The 17636-nt window shown below is 39.1% G+C and overlaps 1 pseudogene; it reads left to right on the top strand.

Moving 5' to 3' along the window:
• Positions 1 to 249: 249 nt before the first annotated feature.
• On the top strand, positions 250 to 14725 carry LOC112028633 (uncharacterized; annotated as a pseudogene).
• The last annotated feature ends 2911 nt before the right edge of the window (positions 14726 to 17636 follow it).

Here is a 17636-nt window from a genome sequence, read left to right as displayed (position 1 = left end):
GCAAAAATTACCTTTTTGCCCATCTATAACAACCAATGACAACTTCTACTTAAGATTTGTTATAAAAATATTGTAAAAATATCGTAGGCATAGCATTTCTCCATTTTTTTTTTTAAATTTTATTTATGAATACCATCACATGTTTTTTAGACCTTATATTCTATTATATTTTATTTCCCATGTGGCTTCAAACCCATATAAAAAAAGTCAGCCCCAAACAGCTTATCGCTCTGTTTTAGGAAAACGACGATGGGAGATGATGTGAAGCACTTTGTTTTAGTTCATGGAGTTTGCCATGGGTCTTGGTGCTGGTACAGGCTTATCGCTCTGTTCAAACAAGCTGGTCACCGTGTCACTGCTTTGGACCTTGGTGCTTGTGGGATCAACCCCAAGGAGCTAAATGATATCACTTCTATTTGGGACTACGTGCACTCGATGATGGAGTTCATGGCCTCTCTCCCTCAAGGTGAGTCTGTGATTTTGGTTGGTCAAAGCTATGCCGGCTGTTAGTGTATAGATTAAGCTAGATTAGCCCATTGGGCTTAGCCCAGTATATTACTTGTACTGCACTCATGCTACTTGTACTGCACACATACCTAGCCTATATAAGGCTCTTTTTTGTACATTATTTTACATATATTAATATACTGACTATTCAGTCATTCTCTCTCTTTATATTGTTAACATGGTATCAGAGCCTTTCCTCTGATTTTTTTGGTTCCTGTGGACATCTCTGGCGTTCTTCCGCTGCCCTCGCCTTCATCTAGTAGTCACTGTCAGAAGTGAGTCACCGCCGTCATGCCTACAACCCTAGAACACTCGGATCTCGTCAGTTTGTTGATCAAACCTCCAAAGTAAAGGCACACATTGACAGATCTAACAGTCCCGAGCAAAACCCAACCAAGAACGGCCAGAAATCACATCTCACGCGCCCCCACGCGCCGGCTGAAGTTTTTGCTGCTCGATCACGCGCCTCCATGCGCTCCCACACGCTTCACGCGCTCCCATGCGCCTCCACGTGCTCTCACACGCCTCCACGCGTCGTCCTCCTTCCACACGCACCTGCTCTGTATCGCGTCTTGCCACGTCAACCCTAGGGTGACGTCATTCAGCCACGTCATCATCCCACGTTAGCATACGTCAACACATCCGTTGACCGTTGACCGTCGACCAAAGTCAAAATTTTTCAACAGGACCTGTCTTGCTCAGTTTTTCGTGTAGATTCCGATTTTAGGCTCCGTTTCTGCATTTGAGGTCTCTAAATCTCATTTTTTAGTCATTTTCTTCATTATGACTCAACAAAATGAACGCGACATCATACGTCCTATCACCATTATGTTGGATAGTCCTACTAGCTATCATGCATGGTCTCAGAATATGACTGTTTTTCTCAAGGGTCGTAAACTGTGGAGATATGTGACTGGTTTAATTCCTAAGCCAGTACCAAACCCTAAGTCCAAAGTCACAGCTGCTGAAGAGTCTTCCATGACTACTGTTACAATAGATGATTATGAAGATCGCCTAGAGGAATGGGAGAGTATTCAGAGTAAGATCTTGTCTTGGTTTATTAATACCTCTATTCCCTCCATTCATAATCTTCTTCCTCGTCTTGAGACTGCTGAGGCTGCTTGGAAGTTTTTGGCCAATCGCTATAATTGTACTAATGATTCAAGCTTGGAGTTCCACATTGAATCAAAACTTTATCAAATGCGCCAAGAGACAGGTCAGTCTATTTCTGATTTTTATTCTCAGACTTCTACTATGTGGGAACAACTCTCTGTTTTTTGCCCATCTATAACAACCAATGACAACTTCTACTTAAGATTTGTTATAAAAATATTGTAAAAATATCGTAGGCATAGCATTTCTCCATTTTTTTTTTAAATTTTATTTATGAATACCATCACATGTTTTTTAGACCTTATATTCTATTATATTTTATTTCCTATGTGGCTTCAAATCCATATAAAAAAAGTCAGCCCCAAACAGCTTATCGCTCTGTTTTAGGAAAACGACGTTGGGAGATGATGTGAAGCACTTTGTTTTAGTTCATGGAGTTTGCCATGGGTCTTGGTGCTGGTACAGGCTTATCGCTCTGTTCAAACAAGCTGGTCACCGTGTCACTGCTTTGGACCTTGGTGCTTGTGGGATCAACCCCAAGGAGCTAAATGATATCACTTCTATTTGGGACTACGTGCACTCGATGATGGAGTTCATGGCCTTTCTCCCTCAAGGTGAGTCTGTGATTTTGGTTGGTCATAGCTATGCCGGCTGTTAGTATATAGATTAAGCTAGATTAGCCCATTGGGCTTAGCCTAGTATATTACTTGTACTGCACTCATGTTACTTGTACTGCACTCATGTTACTTGTACTGCACACATACCTAGCCTATATAAGGCTCTTTTTTGTACATTGTTTTACATATATTAATATACTGACTATTCAGTCATTTTCTCTCTTTATATTGTTAACATGGTATCAGAGCCTTTCCTCTGATTTTTTTGGTTCCTGTGGACATCTCTGGCGTTCTTCCGCTGCCCTCGCCTTCATCCAGTAGTCACTGTCAGAAGTGAGCCACCGCCGTCATGCCCACAACCCTAGAACACTTGGATCTCGTCAGTTTGTTGATCAAACCTCCAAAGTAAAGGCACACATTGACAAATCTAATAGTACCGAGCAAAACCCAACCAAGAACGGCCAGAAATCACATCTCACGCGCCCCCACGCGCCGGCTGAAGTTTTTGCTGCTCGATCACGCGCCTCCACGCGCTCCCACGCGCCTTCACGCACTCCCACGCGCCTCCACGTGCTCTCACGCGCCTCCACGCGCCGTCCTCCTTCCACACGCGCTGGCCATGCGCCTGCTCTGTATCGCGTCTTGCCACGTCAGCCCTAGGGTGACGTCACTCAGCCACGTCATCATCCCACGTCAGCATACGTCAGCACATCCGTTGACCGTTGACCAAAGTCAAAATTTTTCAACAGGACCTGTCTTGCTCAGTTTTTCGTGTAGATTCCGATTTTAGGCTCCGTTTCTGCATTTGAGGTCTCTAAATCTCATTTTTTAGTCATTTTCTTCATTATGACTCAACAAAATGAACGCGACATCATACGTCCTATCACCATTATGTTGGATGGTCCTACTAGCTATCATGCATGGTCTCAGAATATGACTGTTTTTCTCAAGGGTCGTAAACTGTGGAGATATGTGACTGGTTCAATTCCTAAGCCAGTACCAAACCCTAAGTCCAAAGTCACAGCTGCTGAAGAGTCTTCCATGACTATTGTTACAATAGATGATTATGAAGATCGCCTAGAGGAATGGGAGAGTATTCAGAGTAAGATCTTGTCTTGGTTTATTAATACCTCTATTCCCTCCATTCATAATCTTCTTCCTCGTCTTGAGACTGCTGAGGCTGCTTGGAAGTTTTTGGCCAATCGCTATAATTGTACTAATGATTCAAGCTTGGAGTTCCACATTGAATCAAAACTTTATCAAATGCGCCAAGAGACATGTCAGTCTATTTCTGATTTTTATTCTCAGACTTCTACTATGTGGGAACAACTTTCTGCTGTAGATCCTCCACTAGTGTGTTCTAAGGACATTGAGCTCTTTGTCAAATATCGGGATCGCCGCAGATTTATGCACTTCATGATGGGTTTGCATGAGGATTTTGAGCCTACTAGGGCTTCTCTGCTTAGTCGGTCTCCTACTCCTTCTCTTGATGCTGCATTCAAGGAGCTCATTTCTGAAGAGAACCGTCAGCCTACTCATCACATGTCATCATCTGATCATGTATTGGCTACACCATCTCCACAACCTCCCATTGCTGCATTCACTGCTCCTCCACGAATAAACTCTGGGCATCCCACCTCTCAGTCTTCCAAAGGTACTCGCTGCGAGTTTTGCCGTGCCAAAGGCCATGACATCTCAGTTTGTCGCAAACTGCAGAAATTTGTGCAAGAGCAGAATAAAGCTTCTCTTCCTCGGGCAGCTGCTGTATGTCCTTCAGATCCATCGGTTCCTACAGGTCCATCTTTGACTTCCTCACTTACTACGACTGATATTGAGGCAGTTGTTCAACAGGTTTTATCCCGCACTTCCACTGCCCTTTCTATCGCCTCAGGTAAACAATCTTGGTTTTTTGATACTGCATGTTGTAATCATATGACTCCTGATGAATCCCAATTTTTTGAACATCCAATCACCATTTACACTGCTGATGGAACTCCTATGTCTGTTAGTCATAAAGGAACAATCTCTTCTCCTTGTTTATCCCTTAGTGACACTTTTCATATCCCAAAGTTATCCCTCAATTTGCTTTCTGTTGGTCAACTTTGTGAATTAGGCATAGATCTTCTCTTTACTAATCATGGTGTGGATGTACAGGATCCCCGGACGGGTCAAGTGCTTGGGACAAGCCGTAAGGTTGGTCGCATGTTTGAGGTTCATGACTTGAACATTCCTTCACAAGTTGTTTCTGCAGCTGCTACCACTACCACCTCCTCACCTGATCTATGGCATGCTCGTCTTGGTCATCCATCTTTATCTCGTCTTCAGTTGTTAGCTTCTTAAGGTCATTTAGGTTCAGTTCAGTTTCAAAATTTTGATTGTACTTCTTGTCATTTTGGCAAACAAACAAAATTGCCCTTTAATAATAGTGACTCATTTTCTTCTACACCTTTTGATCTTATACATTCTGATATTTGGGGTCCTGCACCTGTTCCTACTGAGGGGGGATCTAGATATTTTGTCATATTTGTGGATGATTTTTCTCAATATACTTGGATTTATTTGTTTCATCATAGATCTGAACTTGTGTCTATTTACCAAACATTTCATAAAATGATTAAAACACAGTTCGATCGCACCGTCAAAGTTTTTCGATCAGATAATGCTCAAGAATATAATGATAAATCTTTCCTATCCTTTTTAGACAATTATGGTACACTTACTCAACGGTCTTGTCCTTATACCTCTCAACAAAATGGTCGTGCAGAACGAAAACATCGTCACATCCTTGATGTTGTCCACACCTTTCTCATTTCTGCCTCTCTTCCTGAGCGCTTTTGAGGTGAGGTTGCACTCACTGCTGTATACACCATTAATCGTATCCCTTCACCAACTACACACAACAAATCACCATTTGAGCTTCTCTATGATCAAACCCCCGACTACTCCTCTCTTCGAGTTTTTGGTTATGCTTGCTTTGTCTCTCTTCCTCCTCATGAACGAACAAAACTCCAACCTCGTGCTCCTCTCTGTTGTTTCCTTGGTTATGGTGTATCTCAAAAGGGGTTTCGCTGCTATGATCCCATTTCTCATCGTCTTCGTGTCTCCCGTCATGTTGAGTTTTGGGAACATCGTCCTTTCACGAGTCTTCAGCAGTTTCCTACATTCTCTTCCTCCGAGTCTCCCATTTTTACTGATCTTTTCCTCCCTCTCTATCCTGAACTTGTGGAGGATTCTTCAACATCGGCTGCCTCTCCAAACGACTCATCTTCGGTTCTGTCCTCGGCATATGACCCGCCTGTCTTGGATCCTGTGGCACCACCCTCTCCTGAGTCTCCTGATGGTCCTGAACTTCGTCGTTCCACTCGGGTAAGCATTCCTCCCCCTTATCTCTTTGATTATCACTGCTCTTTTGCCCTTGCCACCCTCTATGAACCTCACACCTATCGTGAAGCCCATACTGACCCTCTTTGGCAGCAAGCTATGAATGATGAACTAGATGCCCTTCATAAAAATCGCGCTTGAGATATGGTTGATTTGCCTCCTGGTCAGTCTATAGTAGGTTGTAGGTGGGTTTACAAGATCAAGACCAAGGCTGATGGAACTGTTGAACAATACAAGGCTCGCCTTGTTGCTAAAGGCTTTACCCAGGAGTATGGCATTGACTATGAGGAAACATTTGCTCCTGTTGCTCGCTTTACATTTGTCAGATGTCTCATTGCTGTGGCTACTGTTTGCCGTTGGCCTCTTTAACAAATGGATGTGAAGAATGCTTTCCTTAATGGAGACCTTCAAGAAGAAGTGTACATGCAACCACCCCCTGGTTATCCACACTCAGGCAGTCAAGTTTATTGCCTTCGCCGTGCTCTTTATGGCCTCAAGCAGGTTCCTTAAGCTTGGTTTGAGAAGTTTAGCTCAGTTGTTGCTTAGCAGGGTTTCACTTCGAGTCCTCATGACACTGCTCTCTTCGTTCAAAGATCTTCTGCTGGTATCACTCTTATTCTTCTCTATGTTGATGATATGATTATTACTGGAGATGATTCTGCAGGTATCCACTCTCTTCAGCACTTCCTTAGTCAGCATTTTGAGATGAAAGATTTGGGCACTCTCAGCTATTTTCTTGGGCTTGAGGTTACCTCATCCTCTGATGGATACTATTTTTCCAAACTAAATATGCTTTTGATCTTCTCTCTAAAGCCGGTATCACTGACAACAAGACTGTTTCCACTCCTTTGGAATACAATGCAAAGCTCACACCCTTGGATGGTGAACCTATATCTGATGCTACTCGCTATCGTCAGTTGGTTGGTAGTCTGATCTATCTCACTGTTACTCGTCCAGATATTTCACATGCCGTGGGTATGGTTAGTAAGTTCATGGATGCCCCTCGTTCTGTCCACTATGCTGCTGTTCTTCAGATTCTCCGATATGTCAAGGGCACACTTTATCATGGTCTATACTACTCCTCTCGGTCTTCTCTTGAGCTTCATGCTTATTCAGATGCGGATTGGGCAGGTGATCCGACTGATCGATGCTCTATCACAGGTTTCTGTTTCCTATTAGGTACTTCTCTTGTCTCGTGGCGTAGCAAAAAGCAGGATGTTGTTTCCCGTTCCAGTACTGAGGCTGAGTATCGTGCCCTTGCCGACACCACCTGCGAGCTTGTCTGGCTTCGTTGGCTCTTGGCTGACATGGATGCTCCACAACCCACTGCTACTCCCCTTTATTGTGACAATCATAGTGCTATCTACATTGCTCATAATGATGTCTTCCACGAACGCACGAAGCATATTGAGATCAACTGCCACATCACTCGCCAGCATCTCAAGAAAGGCAATCTCAAGTTGTTCTCCGTCTCATCTGCTGACCAGCCTGTTGATATCTTCACAAAGTCTGACCCGCTTGGTAGTCTTCGAGATCTTATATCCAAACTCCAGTTGGCTTCCTCCTTGCCACCTCGAGTTTGAGGGGGGATGTTAGTGTATAGATTAAGCTAGATTAGCCCATTGGGCTTAGCCTAGTATATTACTTGTACTGCACACATACCTAGCCTATATAAGGCTCTCTTTTGTACATTATTTTACATATATTAATATACTGACTATTCAGTCATTCTCTCTCTTTATATTGTTAACACCGGCCTTTGTATCTCTCTAGCCATGGAAAGCTTCCCAGAAAAAAGTTTCACTGGGAGTTTTTGTCACAGCTTATATGCCAGACTTCAAATCTCCTCCACTAACTCTCATCCAAGAAGTAAAAAGTTTCTTTCCCAATTCCTAATATTTCATTTGACTGCTTTATAGAACTGCTATTTTGTTTACTCACTTCATTATCTTCTGCTTTGGTGTTGGGTCCCACAAATCAATATTTCAAAAGGACCCCAAAAGAATCCACAATGGATTGCCAACTATCTTTAGATTCGTTATTATTTGGCCCAGATTATATGAGAACCAAGGTGTACGCCCACCGTCAATCAGAGGTAAGCTTTACAAGCAAATTCATACTTTTCTCAAGTGCTTAATACTTGATGAAAAAATTATAGGCTACATCACGTCCTCTGAAGTTTAAAATTCAGCTATTTTAAGTTTCATTTTAGAGTGTTTTTTTACTTTCCAAACGAAGTTGTTTTGGTGAACTTGATTGTGTGATTTGGATGAAAAGATTACATTGAAAATGAATAAAGTAAAAAGGACTAAAATGACACTTAAATGAAGTACAAACATGTTAGAGAGAGAGAGAGAGAGAGGGATTTGGAATCAGTCAAAATATTGTACTAAATTATTCGTACTATTTAGGCTGCGTTTGTTTTGGCTGAAAATGAATTCAGGAAAACAATTTACACCCTGCCGTGTGTTTGGTTATGCATGGAAAATTTGGTCAAACGGAAAATCATTTTTGTTGACAATAAAATAAATCCCTCAGGCCCGGAAAATGATTTCAGGAGTTATTTTACCTTCAAAGCATTTCTGAAATTTTTGAGCTCCACACAGTCCGACTCGCCAAGTGCTTCAGCTCCACTCCACGCACCAACAAGAGGAAGACAGAGCTCTACCCCACACATCGGCGCCGATTCGAGGTCCATCCACACTCCGACGAATAGCACCACTGTTTTTCCCTCCACGCTGGTGGGTTTTCTCCCTTTTCTTCTCTTCTCTCACTCAACCTCACCTCCGCCCACTTTGAGCTCTGCATGGACCCGATCCACCAAGGCAAACCCACCCTCACGCCGGCGAAGCCCATCTCACCTCCAACATCTCCGATCCGTTGGTCCCACGCCTCTGGCGAAACACTTCTCTCAAACCCACCCTCTACAATACCCGATCCACATCCCTTCAAACCCATCTCCCTTTTCTTCTCTTCTTTCACTCAACCTCACCTCCGAGATCACGCCGAGATCACGGTCCACCGAGATCACATCCCAGCACCGCCAAGATCACGTCGTCGAGATCGTCGCCCATGACCCATCCATGACTGATCTCTCTCTTTCTCGATCTACCTGTCCCTTTCCCTCAATTTTTGATCACTCTCTCTTCCTCCCTCTCTCAGTTTGACCGAATTGTGGAGTTTAACGAATGGTGTTGTTTTTATTTTTGTTTTTTTAAGTTTATATATTGAAATTTTTTATTATAAAATTTGTTTGGTAGCTGAGACAATGTGAGAAACTAGTAGAAAAATAGCATTTTCAGAATGCAACCAAACACAAGAAAACATTTTCTAGAACAATTTTCATAATATAGCCAAACACTTGAAAATATTTTTCTTTTCCAAAAATATTTTACACTTGAAAATATTTTACACTCGGAAAATATTTTACATTCAACCAAACGCAGCCATATATGGTTTTGACTTGCATACATGATTTGGAATTGGCTAAAGTGTTGATAACGCCAAATGGATTGTTCATGGAAGACTTTTCTAAGGAGGTTATGTTAACAGAAGGGAAGTATGGGTCAATTGATTGGGTTTTTATAGTTTGTGAAGAAGATGAAGGGCCAATTTTTTTTTTTTTTTTTTTCAATTTGCTATAACTTGATTGTCCAAAAATCAAGTTTCAAAACAGGGGCATTTCTCTACTTAGTTTGTAAAGATGACATTTTGCTGAATTTTTTGTGTGAAAGGGGCATTTGTCCGTTTTGGCCAAAGATGAAGTGATGAAAGATGATTTCCAACGCTTGATAATCGAGGACAGCCCCCAAAAGAAGTGATTTTAATTAGGGAAGCTGGGCATATGGTGATGCTCTCAAAACCCAGTGAACTTTGCCAAAGATTATTGGAAGTTGCTGGCAGATATCATCGTCTTTATTAGGCCAACCATTATAGCTTTGAAAGTAAAAGTAAAGTAAAAATGTTGGGCGAATTTGGAGTGTTGGACATGCAGATGGTCCTTGACTGATGAGTAAATTTATTCCAAAAAAAAAAAAAAAAATGTAATAAAGGTCAAGGAATCTCAATTATGGTCAATTGCTATGTTGTTAAAAAGATAACCTTCTAGCTTTTTCTTTTATTTCCGTTTGCTTTTAATCATGGATCATTGTATATGACCCTTTCTTATTTTTATGAAAAAGATTATAAACATAAAAAATTTTAAAACCACTTATGTGGTAGATTGTTAGTGATGAATAAAAAAATTATGGTAATAGTAAGTTTAAGTAAGACTAGTAAAAGGCTCTTACTAGTTTAGGAATTTTTTTTTTTTTTCAGGATAGTTATAAAAAACTTAAATTAAAAAAATTTAATTAAAAAAAAACTTGAATATATAAAGTTATCGACATAAGGAAAAATTTAAAAAACAAACACACAAATACATAAAATTTTATGATTTCCTTTTACAAGTTTTTATAATAAGGTTGTTTGTATATATATATATATATATGTGTGTGTGTGTGTGTGTGTGTGTGTGAAAACTTGTAGACAAAAATGTCAAATCATCCAATCTGACTTGAATTCTTCCAAAGCACTCCCTAGCTAGTTTCCACCGATAATCATAGGACTGTTGAAAAAATTGTGGTAAATGACAAACTCTTATTTATTAGGGTATTGCAATTAATACAATTACTATCAATGGTTGAGATTGATAGTTGCAAAATGTAACTTTCAATCTCAACCATTGATTAAAAAATGTTATGAAAAAAGTATTAAAAAAAAGTAAAAAGTAAAAGTTTAAAAAGTGAAATGTGAAAAACTCTAGGGTATTGCACCAAATCCTAATCCATTTATTAGGATGGTTCAAATTAAATACAGATTGTTCTTTAGGCAACTTGGGTATGACAGGGGTGGTGGTCTTATTAGACATCAATTTGAATTTTGGTCACTGGGTTTGTCTCTATGTGAGAAATTGGCCTTAGAGCATTCACAATTAGAAATGCCATCCTATTCTATTTTACCATCTCAAAAAATTACTTTATCAATTATACCATATCATTTTACAACACACCCAACATCCCATTTTTTATTTTTCTATACAACATATTAAAGTAATATATCTACACAATGAAATATTTTTTTCTCTCAATCTCATTTTTCTCTTCCTCTCCATCTCAGCCACTCATCAGTCATCACCACCTAAAACCCAGACCTAAAATTTCCAATACAGAAACTCATCCCAAACCCAAAACAAATCCCCTGCACAAAATCTCAACCCAACCATCATTAACACAACATCCTCCCAATTTAAGCACAGTTTAAACTTAAAATTTAGAATATAAAATCTTTGAGATTAGCTTGGCATTTGACTCATTACAGAAGGCTAACCAAAGCACCACCCCGATCCACAAACCACGGCAAGGAGTGTGAAGCTTAGAACCAAGCAAGCAGCACAGTGAAATCAAATCATAGCCGTTAATCTCAAATATTCATTAAAAAAAAAATTAAAACGTTTCACGAACCCAAACCCTAAACTTAGTCTAAATTCATTCATTCTTTCTACAATTGCTACTGTCTGAACAGCGGGTATCAATTATCATCGAGCATGGGGAGGAGAGAGAAACAAAAAGCGAAACTCGATCCCAAAGAAGAAGAAGAAGTAGAACCCAGTGGCTTTGCCAAGCCGTCGAATTCCTTCTTGGTACTGAGCAACGACGGCAATGATGACAAAGCAGCAAACAAAGATTTGAGCCTGAAGATCGTCAAGAAGGTGCTATTGATGCGCTCTGCCAAGTTGGTTCCCAATGCCACTGCACGACCTGCCCACACCACTAGACCCACGCCATATGCTCTGAGATACACCAATGCATGGGCATCGATCCACACAGAGAGGGACGAGACAGGGGGAGGGATTGAATGAGAGACTTAGAACTGAAAAAGAAGGAAAAAAGAAAAAAAAGAAAAAGATGAGATAAGATGAGAGTGACTAGTGAGAGAGAGAGGAGTTGAAAGAGAATATATCAGAGCAAACAGTGAAAAAGGAATAAAATATTAATATTTTGTTTTACAATTGAGCTACAGTGCGATTCTACATTTAGAATTGTACTGTAGCACAATTGCAAATTTTTTTTTTTATATTTAGATTTTACAAGTCTGGATGGTGTGGGGGGTTTTGGGCTTTTATTCTAAATTGAGCCAACATATGGCATATGCCATTCCCAATGTGAATGCTCTAAGAAACTTAAAAAAATATAGTTTTTAGTAACTTAAAAAGTAAATTTAATTATTTTAACAACTCACTTTTTAATACACCCTATATCAAAGTTTCTACTTTTTTTAGCAATTCAATTAAAATAATATAAACAACTCATTAAAATAACAATAAACAACCACCAAAATGCCTACACAATAGCAATAGCAACAACCACCTCCACCGTCGCCCCACTAGCCACAAACACAAACACAAACCCCCAAAAAAAAAAAAAAAACACAATCCATTCACCACCAACCATCCTCTTGCACTTCTCAACCACAACCACAACAACAACACAACTATTAAAAGAAATCAAACAAATCAATAACCATTTTGCCCCGCAATGCCATTATGACCCAACCACCCAAATGGAGTCATCGAAGCCACAACCACCCAAATCATTGTGACACAACCATAACCACCATGACCTAACCACCCAAATCTCAATCCCAAACCCACAATCACATCATCACCAACAACCAAAAAAAGAAAAAGAAAAAGAAAAGCCTAGAAAATGGACCCAATGAAAGGAGGCTTTGGTCTGGGCAAAGGGGAGAAGTTAGGGGAAGGGAGAGGGGGCTAGGTAAAGGGAGGGCTATGCGAAGGGAAGTGAGGGCTGGGCTGGGACGTTGAATTGATGGTGGCATTGGCCTTGGCTACGTGAGAGAGAGATAGTGAGATTAGGTGGTAGAGCTGTGTCCTTGTGTGTTTGTTTCTGCGTGAGAGAGAGAGAGAGAGAAAGAGATAATAAGATGAGAGATAGGGTAGAAACTAGAAAGGAGTCACGCATGTGGGAGAGACTGTGTGTGTGTGTGTGTGTGTGATTAAAATATTATTTGTAGCAAATAACTCTCAGCTAGAGTGGGTTGCTATCTTTAGTAGCCCACTATAGCAATGAGTCAAAATATTATAGCAATGAGTCAAAATAACAACTTTGTCTAGAGTATGTTTTTGGTGTTTGGGTTGCTAAAATGACTATTTAGTCATTTTAGCAACCTCATCATGAATGCTCTAACATCTTTCGAGGAGGTACTCTACTCAATATTCAATAACAACACAACCTAATACCCAATGGTTCTTGCCACTCTCCCTTACATTATTCCTAACACCACTATAAAAGGGAAAGGAACCCAAATTTGTGACATTGAAAACAGCTCTAGAGCTAAAACCCACGGTATACTTACACGGAAATTGGATAGAAACCTTTTAAACTTTTCACATATTTTTTCATTGAATTACCGTCAATCAGAGGTAAGCTTTACAAGCAAATTCATACTTTTCTCAAGTGCTTAATACTTGATGAAAAAATTATAGGCTACATCACGTCCTCTGAAGTTTAAAATTCAGCTATTTTAAGTTTCATTTTAGAGTGTTTTTTTACTTTCCAAACGAAGTTGTTTTGGTGAACTTGATTGTGTGATTTGGATGAAAAGATTACATTGAAAATGAATAAAGTGAAAAGGACTAAAATGACACTTAAATGAAGTACAAACATGTTAGAGAGAGAGAGAGAGAGAGGGATTTGGAATCAGTCAAAATATTGTACTAAATTATTCGTACTATTTAGGCTGCGTTTGTTTTGGCTGAAAATGAATTCAGGAAAACAATTTACACCCTGCCGTGTGTTTGGTTATGCATGGAAAATTTGGTCAAACGGAAAATCATTTTTGTTGACAATAAAATAAATCCCTCAGACCCGGAAAATGATTTCAGGAGTTATTTTACCTTCAAAGCATTTCTGAAATTTTTGAGCTCCACACGGTCCGACTCGCCAAGTGCTTCAGCTCCACTCCACGCACCAACAAGAGGAAGACAGAGCTCTACCCCACACATCGACGCCGATTCGAGGTCCATCTACACTCCGACGAATAGCACCACTGTTTTTCCCTCCATGCTGGTGGGTTTTCTCCCTTTTCTTCTCTTCTCTCACTCAACCTCACCTCCGAGATCACGCCGAGATCACGGTCCACCGAGATCACATCCCAGCACCGCCAAGATCACGTCGTCGAGATCGTCGCCCATGACCCATCCATGACTGATCTCTCTCTTTCTCGATCTACCTGTCCCTTTCCCTCAATTTTTGATCACTCTCTCTTCCTCCCTCTCTCAGTTTGACCGAATTGTGGAGTTTAACGAATGGTGTTGTTTTTATTTTTGTTTTTTTAAGTTTATATATTGAAATTTTTTTATTATAAAATTTGTTTGGTAGCTGAGAAAATGTGAGAAACTAGTAGAAAAATAGCATTTTCAGAATGCAACCAAACACAAGAAAACATTTTCTAGAACAATTTTCATAATATAGCCAAACACTTGAAAATATTTTTCTTTTCCAAAAATATTTTACACCTGAAAATATTTTACACTCGGAAAATATTTTACATTCAACCAAACGCAGCCATATATGGTTTTGACTTGCATACAGGATTTGGAATTGGCTAAAGTGTTGATAACGCCAAATGGATTGTTCATGGAAGACTTTTCTAAGGAGGTTATGTTAACAGAAGAGAAGTATGGGTCAATTGATTGGGTTTTTATAGTTTGTGAAGAAGATGAAGGGCCAATTTTTTTTTTTTTTTTTTCAATTTGCTATAACTTGATTGTCCAAAAATCGAGTTTCAAAACAGGGGCATTTCTCTACTTAGTTTGTAAAGATGACATTTTGCTGAATTTTTTGTGTGAAAGGGGCATTTGTCCATTTTGGCCAAAGATGAAGTGATGAAAGATGAACGCTTGATAATCGAGGACAGCCCCCAAAAGAAGTGATTTTAATTAGGGAAGCTGGGCATATGGTGATGCTCTCAAAACCCAGTGAACTTTGCCAAAGATTATTGGAAGTTGCTGGCAGATATCATCGTCTTTATTAGGCCAACCATTATAGCTTTGAAAGTAAAAGTAAAGTAAAAATGTTGGGCGAATTTGGAGTGTTGGACATGCAGATTGTCCTTGACTGATGAGTAAATTTATTCCAAAAAAAAAAAAAAAATGTAATAAAGGTCTAGGAATCTCAATTATGGTCAATTGCTATGTTGTTAAAAAGATAACCTTCTAGCTTTTTCTTTTATTTCCGTTTGCTTTTAATCATGGATCATTGTATGTGACCCTTTCTTATTTTTATGAAAAAGATTATAAACATAAAAAATTTTAAAACCACTTATGTGGTAGATTGTTAGTGATGAATAAAAAAATTATGGTAATAGTAAGTTTAAGTAAGACTAGTAAAAGGCTCTTACTAGTTTAGGAATTTTTTTTTTTTCAGGATAGTTATAAAAAACTTAAATTAAAAAAATTTAATTAAAAAAAAACTTGAATATATAAAGTTATCGACATAAGGAAAAATTTAAAAAACAAACACACAAATACATAAAATTTTATGATTTCCTTTTACAAGTTTTTATAATAAGGTTGTTTGTATATATATATATATATATATATATGCGTGTGTGTGTGTGAAAACTTGTAGACAAAAATGTCAAATCATCCAATCTGACTTGAATTCTTCCAAAGCACTCCCTAGCTAGTTTCCACCGATAATCATAGGACTGTTGAAAAAATTGTGGTAAATGACAAACTCTTATTTATTAGGGTATTGCAATTAATACAATTACTATCAATGGACGAGATTGATAGTTGCAAAATGTAACTTTCAATCTCAACCATTGATTAAAAAATGTTATGAAAAAAGTATTAAAAAAAAGTAAAAAGTAAAAGTTTAAAAAGTGAAATGTGAAAAACTCTAGGGTATTGCACCAAATCCTAATCCATTTATTAGGATGGTTCAAATTAAATACAGATTGTTCTTTAGGCAACTTGGGTATGACAGGGGTGGTGGTCTTATTAGACATCAATTTGAATTTTGGTCACTGGGTTTGTCTCTATGTGAGAAATTGGCCTTAGAGCATTCACAATTAGAAATGCCATCCTATTCTATTTTACCATCTCAAAAAATTACTTTATCAATTATACCATACTATTTTACAACACACCCAACATTCCATTTTTTATTTTTCTATACAACATATTAAAGTAATATATCTACACAATGAAATATTTTTTTCTCTCAATCTCATTTTTCTCTTCCTCTCCATCTCAGCCACTCATCAGTCATCACCACCTAAAACCCAGACCTAAAATTTCCAATACAGAAACTCATCCCAAACCCAAAACAAATCCCCTGCACAAAATCTCAACCCAACCATCATTAACACAACATCCTCCCAATTTAAGCACAGTTTAAACTTAAAATTTAGAATATAAAATCTTTGAGATTAGCTTGGCATTTGACTCATTACAGAAGGCTAACCACAGCACCACCCCGATCCACAAACCACGGCAAGGAGTGTGAAGCTTAGAACCAAGCAAGCAGCACAGTGAAATCAAATCATAGCCGTTAATCTCAAATATTCATTAAAAAAAAAAATTAAAACGTTTCACGAACCCAAACCCTAAACTTAGTCTAAATTCATTCATTCTTTCTACAATTGCTACCGTCTGAACAGCGGGTATCGATTATCATCGAGCATGGGGAGGAGAGAGAAACAAAAAGCGAAACTCGATCCCAAAGAAGAAGAAGAAGTAGAACCCAGTGGCTTTGCCAAGCCATCGAATTCCTTCTTGGTACTGAGCAACGACGGCAATGATGACAAAGCAGCAAACAAAGATTTGAGCCTGAAGATCGTCAAGAAGGTGCTATTGATGCGCTCTGCCAAGTTGGTTCCCAATGCCACTGCACGACCTGCCCACACCACTAGACCCACGCCATATGCTCTAAGATACACCAATGCATGGGCATCGATCCACACAAAGAGGGACGAGACAGGGGGAGGGATTGAATGAGAGACTTAGAACTGAAAAAGAAGGAAAAAAGAAAAAAAAGAAAAAGATGAGATGAGATGAGAGTGACTAGTGAGAGAGAGAGGAGTTGAAAGAGAAAATATCAGAGCAAACAGTGAAAAAGGAATAAAATATTAATATTTTGTTTTACAATTGAGCTACAGTGCGATTCTACATTTAGAATTGTACTGTAGCACAATTGCAAATTTTTTTTGCAATATTTAGATTTTACAAGTCCGGATGGTGTGGGGGTTTTGGGCTTTTATTCTAAATTGAGCCAACATATGGCATATGCCATTCCCAATGTGAATGCTCTAAGAAACTTAAAAAAAATATAGTTTTTAGTAACTTAAAAAGTAAATTTAACTATTTTAACAACTCACTTTTTAATACACCTTATATCAAAGTTTCTACTTTTTTTAGCAATTCAATTAAAATAATATAAACAACTCATTAAAATAACAATAAACAACCACCAAAATGCCTACACAATAGCAATAGCAACAACCACCTCCACCGTCGCCCCACTAGCCACAAACATAAACACAAACCCCCAAAAAAAAAAAAACCACAATCCATTCACCACCAACCATCCTCTTGCACTTCTCAACCACAACCACAACAACAACACAACTATTAAAAGAAATCGAACAAATCAATAACCATTTTGCCCCGCAATGCCATTATGACCCAACCACCCAAATCGAGTCATCGAAGCCACAACCACCCAAATCATCGTGACACAACCATAACCACCATGACCCAACCACCCAAATCTCAATCCCAAACCCACAATCACATCATCACCAACAACCAAAAAAAGAAAAAGAAAAAGAAAAGCCTAGAAAATGGACCCAATGAAAGGAGGCTTTGGTCTGGGCAAAGGGGAGAAGTTAGGGGAAGGGAGAGGGGGCTAGGTAAAGGGAGGGCTATGTGAAGGGAAGTGAGGGCTGGGC

The sequence above is a fragment of the Quercus suber genome, unplaced genomic scaffold (assembly GCF_002906115.3).
Source record: "Quercus suber isolate HL8 unplaced genomic scaffold, Cork oak 2.0 scaffold_125, whole genome shotgun sequence".
NCBI lineage: Eukaryota > Viridiplantae > Streptophyta > Magnoliopsida > Fagales > Fagaceae > Quercus > Quercus suber.
Note: the sequence above shows the minus strand (reverse complement) of the source record. Positions and strands in the feature narration are given on the sequence as shown.